The following is a 12,108-nucleotide window of genomic DNA, read 5'->3' on the forward strand; positions in this document are numbered from 1 at the left end:
AAAAACTGAATCCAGAAAATAAAATAAACAAGTAAATTACAGGTTGAGAATGTGGTAAGATTCAGGGCTTTTCTTTTTGTGGATTGCTTTTTAAGTTTGTCAGTTGGGTTTAGGTAAGTGGGTGGGCAGGTCAATCGATGCTTTTTAAAATACTCAGTCCATCGATCAGTCAGTCGTCAGTGGCCTCTGGTAGATTTACGGGAGAACAGCAAGCACAAATGGCACTCGCAAAATATATCTGAGATCTCAAAAAGCATACACAGCGACCTCTGGTGGATTTGCGAAAAAAAACTGCAAAAAATGTAGCTCCTGGGACGTATTTGGTGCTCTCCAGAAATGTATATAGAGGTACATTTTCAGAATGCATTTCTTACATTGGTGATTTAATGGAAAGATCTCAATCCTAAAAACAAGCACACTTCCTTATTGAAGAATAAGGTCAATATGTTTGCACACTGAACCACTTTGCTATTGGTGCCAACTTTTAATTATTATTTTTTTGATCAAAAGCATACAAAACAATAATTTAAAGGAATATTTCTCAAAGGTTTGTGGTTGGTAAGATTTTGTTAATATAGATATTTTAAATGTCACATTTATTAACATTATTGAAAACATTTTAATATATTTTTAATTTTTAATATAGATTTTAGTGTTTGTTACCAAGAAGCCAAATATACAGAATAAAAATATTAATCAATAAACAAGTTATTAATTTTACTATTAGTAAATGATGTCCTGGCTTTATAAAAACAAATGTTTTAAATAAAACATTTAATTTACCTCCACACACACATTGTCCATAAGAATAATGTATTTTCTGCAGTAAAAACAGCTTATTATATGACCTTTACTGACAGGCAATATGTGGCAGTTATAAGATAAGTATGATTTTTAAACCGTTTTAAATTGTGGAAACATGTTCTCATAAACCACCTCACCATTGCAATACCTATGTCACACTGCCAGAAAAAAAGGGTACGGTTGGGGTCCATTTGTAATCACTTGGGGTACAAGTTGTACCCAGAATGGTTCATAGTTGCACCTTATGGTACTCATTTGTACCATTTAAGGGTACTAAAGGTACAAATAATGGTCGTGCCCAACAGAGCCTGCTCTCAAGGGTTTTTTTTCCCTTCACCTCATCAATTGGTGAAGTTTTTTCTTGACTTGTGGAGCTGCGCTTTGGTGGAGTAACTCTTCAAACAGTGTTTGAACTTTCAGCAGTGAAATTTAAACCACACTAAACTAAACTAAACTGAACCTCAACTCTGAAATTTGGAATTTACTAGAACTATGTTAAGCTGCTTTAACACAATATATAGTGTAAAAAGTACTATAGAAATAAACATGAATTAAATTGAATTGAATTAATTTGAACAAATATGTTCCCAACTGTCAACAGGTCCGTGTTTGGACCATTTTAGGCCCAAACAAGTGTACAATCACTTGTCTGAAAAAAGAAGCCAAGATAATAATTGTCATGAGTTGTTGAGGTATTTGAAAGAAATGCACAAAAACCTGTACATTAACAATAAAATGTTTTAATTATGTAACGCATGGCCTTATAATCAATATTATAAATTAATATTTTTGATTTAAGTAAATGTAAACATTAATCACCAAAAATGTGACGTGAAATGTCTTTGATTATCAGATTTAATAAGCTACTACAATGGACGTACAAGTATAAATTACAAAATGTACACAATACTTGGAAATAAAGATAAGCAGATAAACAAAGACAGAGTACAACAGGGAACAATTAATAATTTAATTAATATGACAATTATAAAACATAGCAAACCAAAGTTTTACACCTGAGATGTATTAAATATCATGTTTTAACTACAATGGAGAGATGAAATCCAATAGCAGATCCGAGATGGACTGGCCGAAGTAAAGCTTCTGTTAGCAGGGGCAGAGTCTGCGTCAAAGACATGCTTTCCCTGTAAATAAACTGGCATTATACAAATTTGCGTCCTCATAAGTCACATAAACAAGTGCACACTTTTGTAAAATATTGTAATGCATATTTTAATATCGAACTAAAATGGGATTTAAGCATCTATTTTGAAAGAAACTAGATAAACTGTTGAAAGTATTAATTGTTTCATTATTTTTGTTTTTCATATAGTTCACGTTGATAGATACACGATATAAAGTGGGGCTCAGACCGGGCAATGAGCCCTGCATTAAATTCCATTTTCCCCTGCTATGTTCTTAAAATATGATTATGAAATATTTATTTTACTCCAGTATTTTCAACGGAGTTTCTGCACTCGCCTGCTGATCCTGACGGCGATTACATGGTCTTTCATCTGGTTTTACGCTTGAACAACTGAATGATTGCTTAAGTCTATTTAAGTGAATGTATTGTGATTACATTACAACATCAATGCTGTAAAAAGAATCATATGAAATAGAAAATAGTCACATTAAGCTTTCACCGGAAGTTTATCAAACCTGTAAGAATGTACAGGAGCAGAGGCCACCACAGATTCGCTAGAATCTCACTTGTACGCTTCTTCCAACAATGTTGAGCAGTGAAATCACAAATTCACCCCTTCCCTGGATCCATGCACGTCTCTTCGGCTGCTAATAATTCAAAGGCACACAATTACCATGTTTTAAGACTTTGTGTTGTCTCGACACGGCATTCCCAACACTGCGGGGATCCTCATAACGTCTGCGTCTGACTTATGCATTCACCTAAGGGAGCCTGAGATTCTAATACAAAAGGTACTTTGAATCCAAAATGGTATCTTATGCTCTTTTATCACCATTGATTTACTATCTATATTTTGAGAGAGAGATGCTGAATAATTGAGGAGGTCGGCTCAACATCATTCAGTGTTCTTTTATACACATTCCTGCATATCTAACAGAAGAATAGAGAAAACTGGAAGAGAACGTAGGGGAATAATACCTCTGAGTTTTGCCACAGCTTCAGTTGTACTGCAGAGTGAAGATTTACTCACCGTCAAAAGTGTCAAGCCTTCTTTGTTTGTTCTCGACAACAATAAAGATGTTATTATTCTCTAAGACAAACGTCTTGGATTTCGGAATCGAACAAGCTGAACAAGATGAGAGAGCAAAAGCAAGCGTTCCAGACAAACGATTTCCTCTGCATGCGCAACAAAGCAATGAAGCATTTTCCCTAAATGCCCCGCATTTACAATACCTACAGTGAATTGGGCTTTTTGTAAACATAAATGAGGTAAATGTCCTTGGGCCTTTCGGTTGATCCAACCGTTCTTTTAACTTCAGGAAGCCTTTTTTGCTTTACCTCTCACATCAAATTAAAGCAAGCACTGTCTCAAGGCAGAAAAACACAACACTTTGGCTTGGATTTTTCTTGCTGTGTTTGCGAAACCTGCCAATTAATCATTGATGAAACCATTTAATGAGGCTCACCTAAAGCTTCTAGTGTTGTGCACCAGCTCGGCAGTACATTTTTCTTAAGGGGCTTTTCAGATGGGATGGGAAGTTCATGTGCATATTTACCCTCCATTAACAAAGACCGTGGATTGCTGCATTGAAAATTGTCTTCCAGGGTCAATGTTAAAAGCCCTTACTTTAAAGGTAACTTCAGGAGTATCGGTATAGATTGAAACGCACAATTAAAGTGCTTGTTCAGCCTGAAGTGGAAATCCTGTCATCATTTATTCATCTTCTTGTTGTTCTGAACAGATCAGATGTTTTTTCCTCTCCACAAATTGAGATGTTTTTAATCTCCATTGAAAGTCTGTTCACTCAAAACTTTGAAGTTTGTGAAAACAGCAAAAAAATAAATAAATAAATAAAAAAATCTAATAATAAATTGTAAAGCAGATAAATCATCTAAAGAGTCATCTAAAGAGACAGCCATGCCATACAATTAGCAGATTTCATCTAGGCTTTTATTTTCATGTAATTTATTGCATAGTTTGATATATACATATATACAGTATCTATAGAAAATCATGATACCTTGTGAAAATCTGTACCTTTACTCACACTACAAATCACAGGCTACAAATACATTTCAAAGGCTGGAAGTTATTTGAAATGTGATTAGATTTCAGGCTGTATGACAAATAAAGTAATTATTTCAAAGGGGTATGATGGTTTTCTATAGGCACTGTATGTATTTACAGTATATATAGATAGATGGATATACGGACGGACGGACAGGTAGGGAGAGAGGTAGACAGACAGACAGACAGATAGATAGATAGATAGATAGATAGATAGATAGATAGATAGATAGATAGATAGATAGATAGATAGATAGACAGATAGACAGATAGACAGACAGACAGACAGACAGAAAGACAGATGTGATCAATACACCATAAACCTGGTTTGTAAACATGCATAACATGCATGCATAAACCATTCCTGCTTGATATGCGAGAACAAACTTGGTTCCTGCAGTAACTCAAACATGCTGTATGATGTGCAAGAATGAATTGCAATGGAAGGTTTTTGTGCACCATGCAAGTAAGCTTGTTTGAACTTTTGTGACAAATTTGTATGCTGTAAATGGTGTTCAGTGGTCAGTGCTTATATTTAAAGTTAAGTGACCTTTTTGTGTCTTTTTAGAACACTTTAATTAAATCACTCAAATACGATTTATTGAATTATTTGTTGGGGCTGGGCGTTTTGACCAAAAATCTAAATCTCGGTTAATTTAACTTGATTACGATTAATAAACCATTATTTTGTTTATTTATTTAGTTTTTTGCCCTCACAGTTCACCGACAAGTTCAAATCACTTTTATTGTCCCATCATCAGCAGCTTGTGTGCCATGATCAATATTATTTATTATAATTTATATAAATTATAATTTATATAAATATTATATAATATAATTATTTAAATATTATAATTTTAAAAATTATTATAATTTATTTTTTAAAAAGTAAAATAAATAACTATCACTTTTGGGCAAAAAAATTATTATTTTCATATTAAAAGTAGAAAATAATCTCTTCTAAATAAAATAACTTTTGCATATCCTGTAAATAATATTGCGCTTGATCATACGCGTGCGTTTGACACCGAAGTGTAAATCAGCCTTAACAGAGCGAGGTCACGTGACTCCACACGCGGTAGGGAAAGTAATTAAAAAAAATTGACCTGGAAAAATTAGATGGATTATAGGTTCTGAATGCCGATTTTGATTACTTTTAGATTAATCACCCAGCCCTATTATTTGTTTATTTATTTATGAGCATTTTAAAGAATCAATTAATAAATCAACCTTTATTTATACTATATAGCACCTTACAACAACCAAAGTGCTTTACACTGTTAAAAACAAATAATACAACACAACTTAAAAGCAGACAATGCAAAACAATACAAGAAATATTAATAAAATACACCAAAGATTAAAACAGAGAAAAATGTCAGCGCTATGCATTAAAAGCCAATTTAAACAATAAGTTTTAAGCTTGGCTTTAAAAAGTAGCAGGTCAGTAATTGTACAAAGCTCAGTAGGAATGGTTTTCCAAAGTTTAGGACAAAGTTGACCAGCAGATCGCAAAGCTGGGTTTGTGAATGTGCAAAATTTTGCATTAATAAGAAGGTGGAAGGTTATTAACGGCATTAAATGCAATCATCAAAAGTTTAAAATCACTTCTAATCTTAACAGGAAGCCAGGAGCAAGACGAAGTCAGAGTGAATAGACCAAAAACAGAGACCAAAGTCTTAGATTTTATGAAAGAACTTAATTTGAGTTGTTAATTTGATTTCTTAACTCTCAGAAAAAAATCATTAAGGGGGTACTATATCAAAAGGTAAAATTTTGTACTTTTTAGGTAGTAATATAAGCCTCTTTAGCCACTAATTTATAGCTATAAGATGCCAATATAGATCTTTAAGTACAAACTTTTTAAAATGACATAAATGTAAGGAGTAAATGACCAACTGTCCATTTTGGAGTGAACTAGAAGCTTTTGTTTTGTGATTGTCTGCTATATTTATCATTGAATTAGACATGTCAAATTTAACATTTATTATTTACAAATGACCATTAACTCTCTTTTTTTCGATGGTAGAAGACACTGTTTGAACCCCGAACCTTTCAATCTACATCTGTCAGACCAGAATCGCAGGGCGAACTGATTTGTCCCAATGTAAAACTTGGACGGGAGTCTTGCACCATTGGTGTCTGATCAAAGTCAAATCAAATTCGAAAGTCTCGACAGGGGATCTGGGACTTCGTCATTTACATTTGCATTTATGTAGATTTACACTAATTGGAAGGAACATATTCATAAACCATCCTAGAGTGAAAACATAAAGAAGCTGAGGCTCTCAATCATTAAGAGCATGTAGCTTTCTTTCATTTATACACTTAATTAATCAAGTGTTTCTGGTTAACTTAAAAGGAAATATAAATGATAATACTAATAAAAACTTTGATGAAATCTAGAGTGACAAGTGATATTTAGGTCAGCAAATGAGAACAGAGCGTCCCACTTTGCACAGCCAAATGGGACCAAGATGATTTGCATGTATGCAAATGAAGCATGTATTAATTACATAACTTTACTGTAAAAGTGCAACGTTTCCTTGGTTGTTCTTTCTTATAAGGAGCCTTGCTTTATTTTGGAGCTGTGAAAGTTCAAGTGCTCTGATCTTTAACTGAAGTGACAAAAATGTTTATGTTTGGCCTCATGGAACATGTTTGATACACAATGAGTGCTTTTTCAGCAATCTGATAGCAATTTGCTATTATTCTATTGCTTTGTGATAGTACAAATATGTTATTCTAACAGAACAAAACATACCGTTTTTTGAGGGCATTAAAATGTTGCTATGAAGATCTTTTTTGTTATAAGAAAACTTTTAATGCCACTGCTCTTACAAAACATTTTGGTTTCACAACTCAATCATGAAATAAAACTATTATTTTTTGGCTAGAATTACACATTTAACACACTACAATAACACTTGTTTTTTCCATTATTATGTTTTATTACTTAATATAAAAGTAATCATTGGATTCAGTGATGCTTGAACACATTTAGTTTTGAAATATCGTCCACAGATCCACAAAAGAAAGAATTTGACTGCCATGAGGGTAAGTAAATTATTATATAATATGTATTTTGAAATATGAAATGAATTCACCAGTTTAAATATGATGTTTTGGTTTCGAAATTTTTTTTGTAAGGCCAAACTTTGTTTTTGAAAATGCACTTGATGAAGATGATGATGCAGTGGATCATTTAAATACGAAGAGTAAGAAATTTTAACGTGTTTATATTGAAGATCATTATTTGAGAAATATGCACATACCCATTTAGCACTGAAAAAAAGTTTAGAAACATTTCAGAAATTGCTAGTAACTTAAGTTACTTGTCAGCGTGGCATTTTGATGTAGAAAAACTTAAATTGTGTTTTCTATGGAACTAAATCAGTGCCAAAAGTATTAAAATAAAAGCTTGTCGAATAGCACTAGCTGAAAAAAAATGAATGCATTGAATTAACAACTGCTTGCATTTTAATGACTTTAATTGCCAGGGTTTGTAATTTTAGGTGCTGGACTTTAACATAACCAGAAACTCCAGGAAAAGCAATAGATTGTAGATTGATCTCTTAAATTGCTCCATCTCCACCTGAGAGCTAATGTTGAATATTTTAACTGCTGAATTTGAGCCACTGAAATTCTGGAAGTAAATTTTTGAACTGAATTAAAATGAGATGAAAATTGCTTTCAAAATTACTTTTGAATACACCTCGTATTTTAAACAGAACTGAACATTTTGGAGGTGAAATCTGGAAGTTGAATATGAAGTATTGAATTTAACTTTGAAAATGTGGTTTGAATTGAAAAATTCACACATTAAAATAAACAGCTATGTTAAATTTCAGGACCTAAAATTACAAACCCTGGCAATTCAAGTCATTAAAATGCAAGCAATCTTTAATTCAACATATTTTTTTCAGTTAGTGCCATTCGACAAGCTTTTTATTTCAATGCTTTTGGCACTGATTTTGTTCCATAGTTTTCTATCATGTAAAACATAATATACATACATATATTATATGTTTAAATTAATTTTCATATGCATGTATTATTATACAGCAGATAAAATAAGTATTGAACAGATCAGGATTTTTCCTGGTAAATATATTTCTAAAGGTGCTGCTGACATTAAATTGTTCCAGATTTTGGTAAAAACTGTTTTTTTCTAAATAAATTGCATTATGAGTAATAAAAATGGGATGGCATAAGGAGAAAGTACAGAAATCCTGAAATGTACTTAAAAGATTTCCTCCTTATTTCAACAGTCTTCAGATCTTGATGATTCTGTCAATCTCTATGAACTGTGATCTTTATTTCTTTAGTTTAGTAAGAGGAGGGTTGCTTTATGAAAACAGAGAATTCAGGTGCTGTCTGGGCTTTCGAGGCCTTTTTACGCCTCACTTTCTTCATGTGTTCAATATTTTTTCTCTGTCATTTTATTTGTATTTATTTATTTATTTTTACTTAATTTATAGATTAATTAATTTTGTTTCCTTTGTATGCATGAATTACTTTGGTTGTTACTGACATCTGGTGAAACAGCATTCTAAGAAATGTGTTTTCTGAGAAAATTGTTAACATGTTTAATAGTTTTTGATCAACCTGCATTATGTATACAGCTATGGAAAAACAGTTAAGATACCACTCTGGATGTTCTTAATTTACTCAAATCAAATTACTTTTTTATTGTCACATCATCAGCAGCACGTGTGCTATCATGAGTGAAAAACTTAGGTGCTGGCTCCAGACAGTACAAAATAAAGATAATGCAAATACAATGACAGAGCAAAATACATACAGTGCAAATACAACGATAGTGCAAAATACAACAACATACTCCCCCCAAAAAAATAAAATAAAATAAATAAATAAAAAATTAAAATAGGCGATATGTGCAATAAATAGTTGTCCACATAGTTGTTCTAGGCAGTATTGTTTCAAGTATGGATTGGTTAAAGTGCAGTGCATGCTACATATTGATGGTCTACCCATGCTACTGGGCTAATTGTTTATATTGTTTCTGTAATAGTTGACTGTTGCTCGGAATATTAAAGGTTTTAATTTTTTTAGATTGAAAAAAAATAAAAGATATTTTACTAAATATTACACTTTAAAAAAAAAACATTGTTAATGTGCTGTTGTTTTGTCTCATTTTGAGAGATGTAAACAATAACAATGGTCCTTACGTATTTCCTGTTTTGCTTTTTTAATTTCCACAGCTTCTGAGAATCCAAAAGGTTAATGATAAATAATGTTATGATAGATATTTAAATGTTGTTAGGATCTATTTGCACCTTGATATAGTTATGGAATAGTTTGACAACAAGCAGGAAATGTTCATGGGCCAGTGGCATCACTACATTGAAATGATCTATTAACAATGCTTTGGAACAATAAATTGTAAATCGAAGCTGAGAATTACAAAGAGTTGTCTATTTTTTTCCAAAGCTGTACATACAGTATACCGTGCTTTTGCATTTAATTAAACTTCATAAAGGTTTTCCAGACACTGACATTTAAATACCTCTTCCTGTGTTTCCTGCCACATAATAGTTTGCAGTTTGTCATTTTCTCTCTCTCTCTCTATCTCTCTCTCTCTCTCTCTCTCTCTCTCTCTCTCTTTTTCTTTCCCACAAAACCCAAGTGATGCTGCAACCTTCCAGACTACAACAGGACTGTTTCATACAATGTTTAAACAGAAGATGTTTTAGAGAATCCTCCAGCACTGTTAAGTCTCATGGAGCAACACAGACACACTTCTGTAGATTTCATCTGAAAATGTTTCTCTCATTAATTAAACACATCAGACATATATTCGCATGGCTCCTGCAGATATGGAAATGTATGAAATGAGTTTTTAATAAAGCCCTCTCACGCGCACATCCTCCGTGAAGCATTCGAATCTACCAGACAAATATATTTGTGAAGTGTTGTTTGCTAGTTCTCAAGTAATCACAGCAAATCATATGGCAGGCTCCATATTTCCTTTGACAGAAGAGCGCGGCCTAATTAAGCATGCAGAACTGGAGAAGAACACATGTTAATTTAATGTAACAAAAATGTTGATTTTTATGCAGGCCTTTTTAAAATATTAATAGGCTAGGCTTGAATTTCACGATGCATCAAAGCATTTCATGATATGCTAATGTGATGAATGCTGCCTCTTTCTCTAACGAGCTGGACAGAACATTGGTCCAGACCAGACCTACAGGCTTGAACCCGCTCGCTTGAACCCACAAACTGCTTAATTACAGCCTCATAGTCTAAAAAAGACCTTGTGATTTTAAGATTTTGTCAAAGGGACCAGAGGAGGGGAGGGGGAAGACTTATACATTTGTTCAGAGCTAATTAGTTGAGACCTGAGCACTGTTAGGGAGCTGAAAATGAATCATGTCCTTGTTAAAACCTATAAGTATTTGAGTGACTGTTTTGCACTGTCAAGGCCAAACTACATCAGAAGCAATAACCAAGGATTTAATAAAAAATATACAATTTATTCATGAATAGAATTTGTTTTAAAAAGAAGTTTTATTACATCTCTAATAGCTTTGCTCTTTTACACGTCAACTCTTATCGAATTTGCAGGAGAAACTCATTAGTGAGAATTTCTTTTTAATTAAGGCTGACTGGTATTGTAAGTCCAGAACTAGCAGCCACTTGCATTTTTTCATTTGCATTTCGAGCGTTCGTTTGAAAAATAAATAGGCCTACATACAATAATGAATCAATTTGTTAAGTTTGAGTGTTGTTGAAGCTCCCAGCCAGCATTTTTTGTTTTTAAAAGATGTCTAATAGATGTCTAATAGACATCTAAACATAGCCGTCTTGGCTAAAACAAGCCTAAATATTAAGTGAAAATCTAATAGACGTCTAAGAATAGGCCAAAACTAGCCTAATCATCAAATAAACAGAAATGAATGACTACACACATGAAGTCTGACTAATTTGTCTTTTTGACAACCAGTCCAGTTTGGGCTATTCTTAGATGTCTATTAGATTTTCACTGACAGCCCAAGTTTAGCCTTGTTTTAGCCAAGCTTTCTACGTTTGGATGTCTATTAGATGTCTATTAAACACAAGTTTGTTTTCTGGGCTCATTTTCTAAGCATTCAAATTTAAAACAAGAATTGACTCAAGAACACGTTCTACTCGACAAAAATCACTGCATTTATTAGCATGTAATTCATCAGCTGTAATTCCTCAAGTAATCGACGGGTGGCGCATTCGCCCTGTGCATCGATGAGCGGACCTTATACCTGACACGGTACCTGCTTCTGCAGGAGTGCACGAGCTCTGCCTCAGTTTCGCGCGCTACTCTGCTCCGAAAAAAGGAAGACGTTTTGTTTAATGTAGTTATAGTAGTAGGATTTTTTTTTTATCTAAATACGTTCTCAGATATGAATAAATGAACCCTATCTGACACGAGCGAAACTTCTCAAGTTTCTCACAAAACATTAGAGCTACCTACCTAGAAAGTGAATACTCACATGGCGCCTAAAAATTCTGTCTAGGCAAGGTTTGAGAAGCAGCCTGTATTTAGCCTACCTTCAGAGAAACGCTTGTCTGAATATACTGTTGGCTCATTTTTTATTATAAATGTTTTGAGCGGAGGTAGTTTGAAAGTGTTTACATTTTTTCCATTTTGTGTGAGAACGTCGACATTTCTCATAAGCAGCCAGAAAAGGTGTCCGTACCTTTTCGCTATATTTAGCTAAAATTTCCAACGAGTTTTGAATTAAAAAGTTGGCTAATAATTGTCAGGGCTTGAAAATGATAGCAACCTAAAAAATCTTCGACTCAAATGTTGTTAAGAGATACTTTCGGGTGTCCGCTGGAATAGGATGCAGAGGAGAAAAGTTTCAATGCAGTGACGTTATTACCTTGAAGGCAGTGCTTTGTTTGAATAATTAATCTTCTCTTTGGTGTAGATGGAATCTGGGGATGAAGATGTGACGCGTGGATAGGATTTTTCTCAGGAAAAAAGGGAATGTGAAAATGAAAGACAGACAAGAGCCAGAACAGATGTGATGAGATGTTGTGAAAGGATATCTATTCTGGCATACCCTCTACATCCTTAATCCTC

Source organism: Danio rerio, chromosome 7 (assembly GCF_052040795.2).
Source record: "Danio rerio strain M-AB ecotype USA chromosome 7, GRCz13ab, whole genome shotgun sequence".
Classification (NCBI taxonomy): Eukaryota; Metazoa; Chordata; class Actinopteri; order Cypriniformes; family Danionidae; genus Danio; species Danio rerio.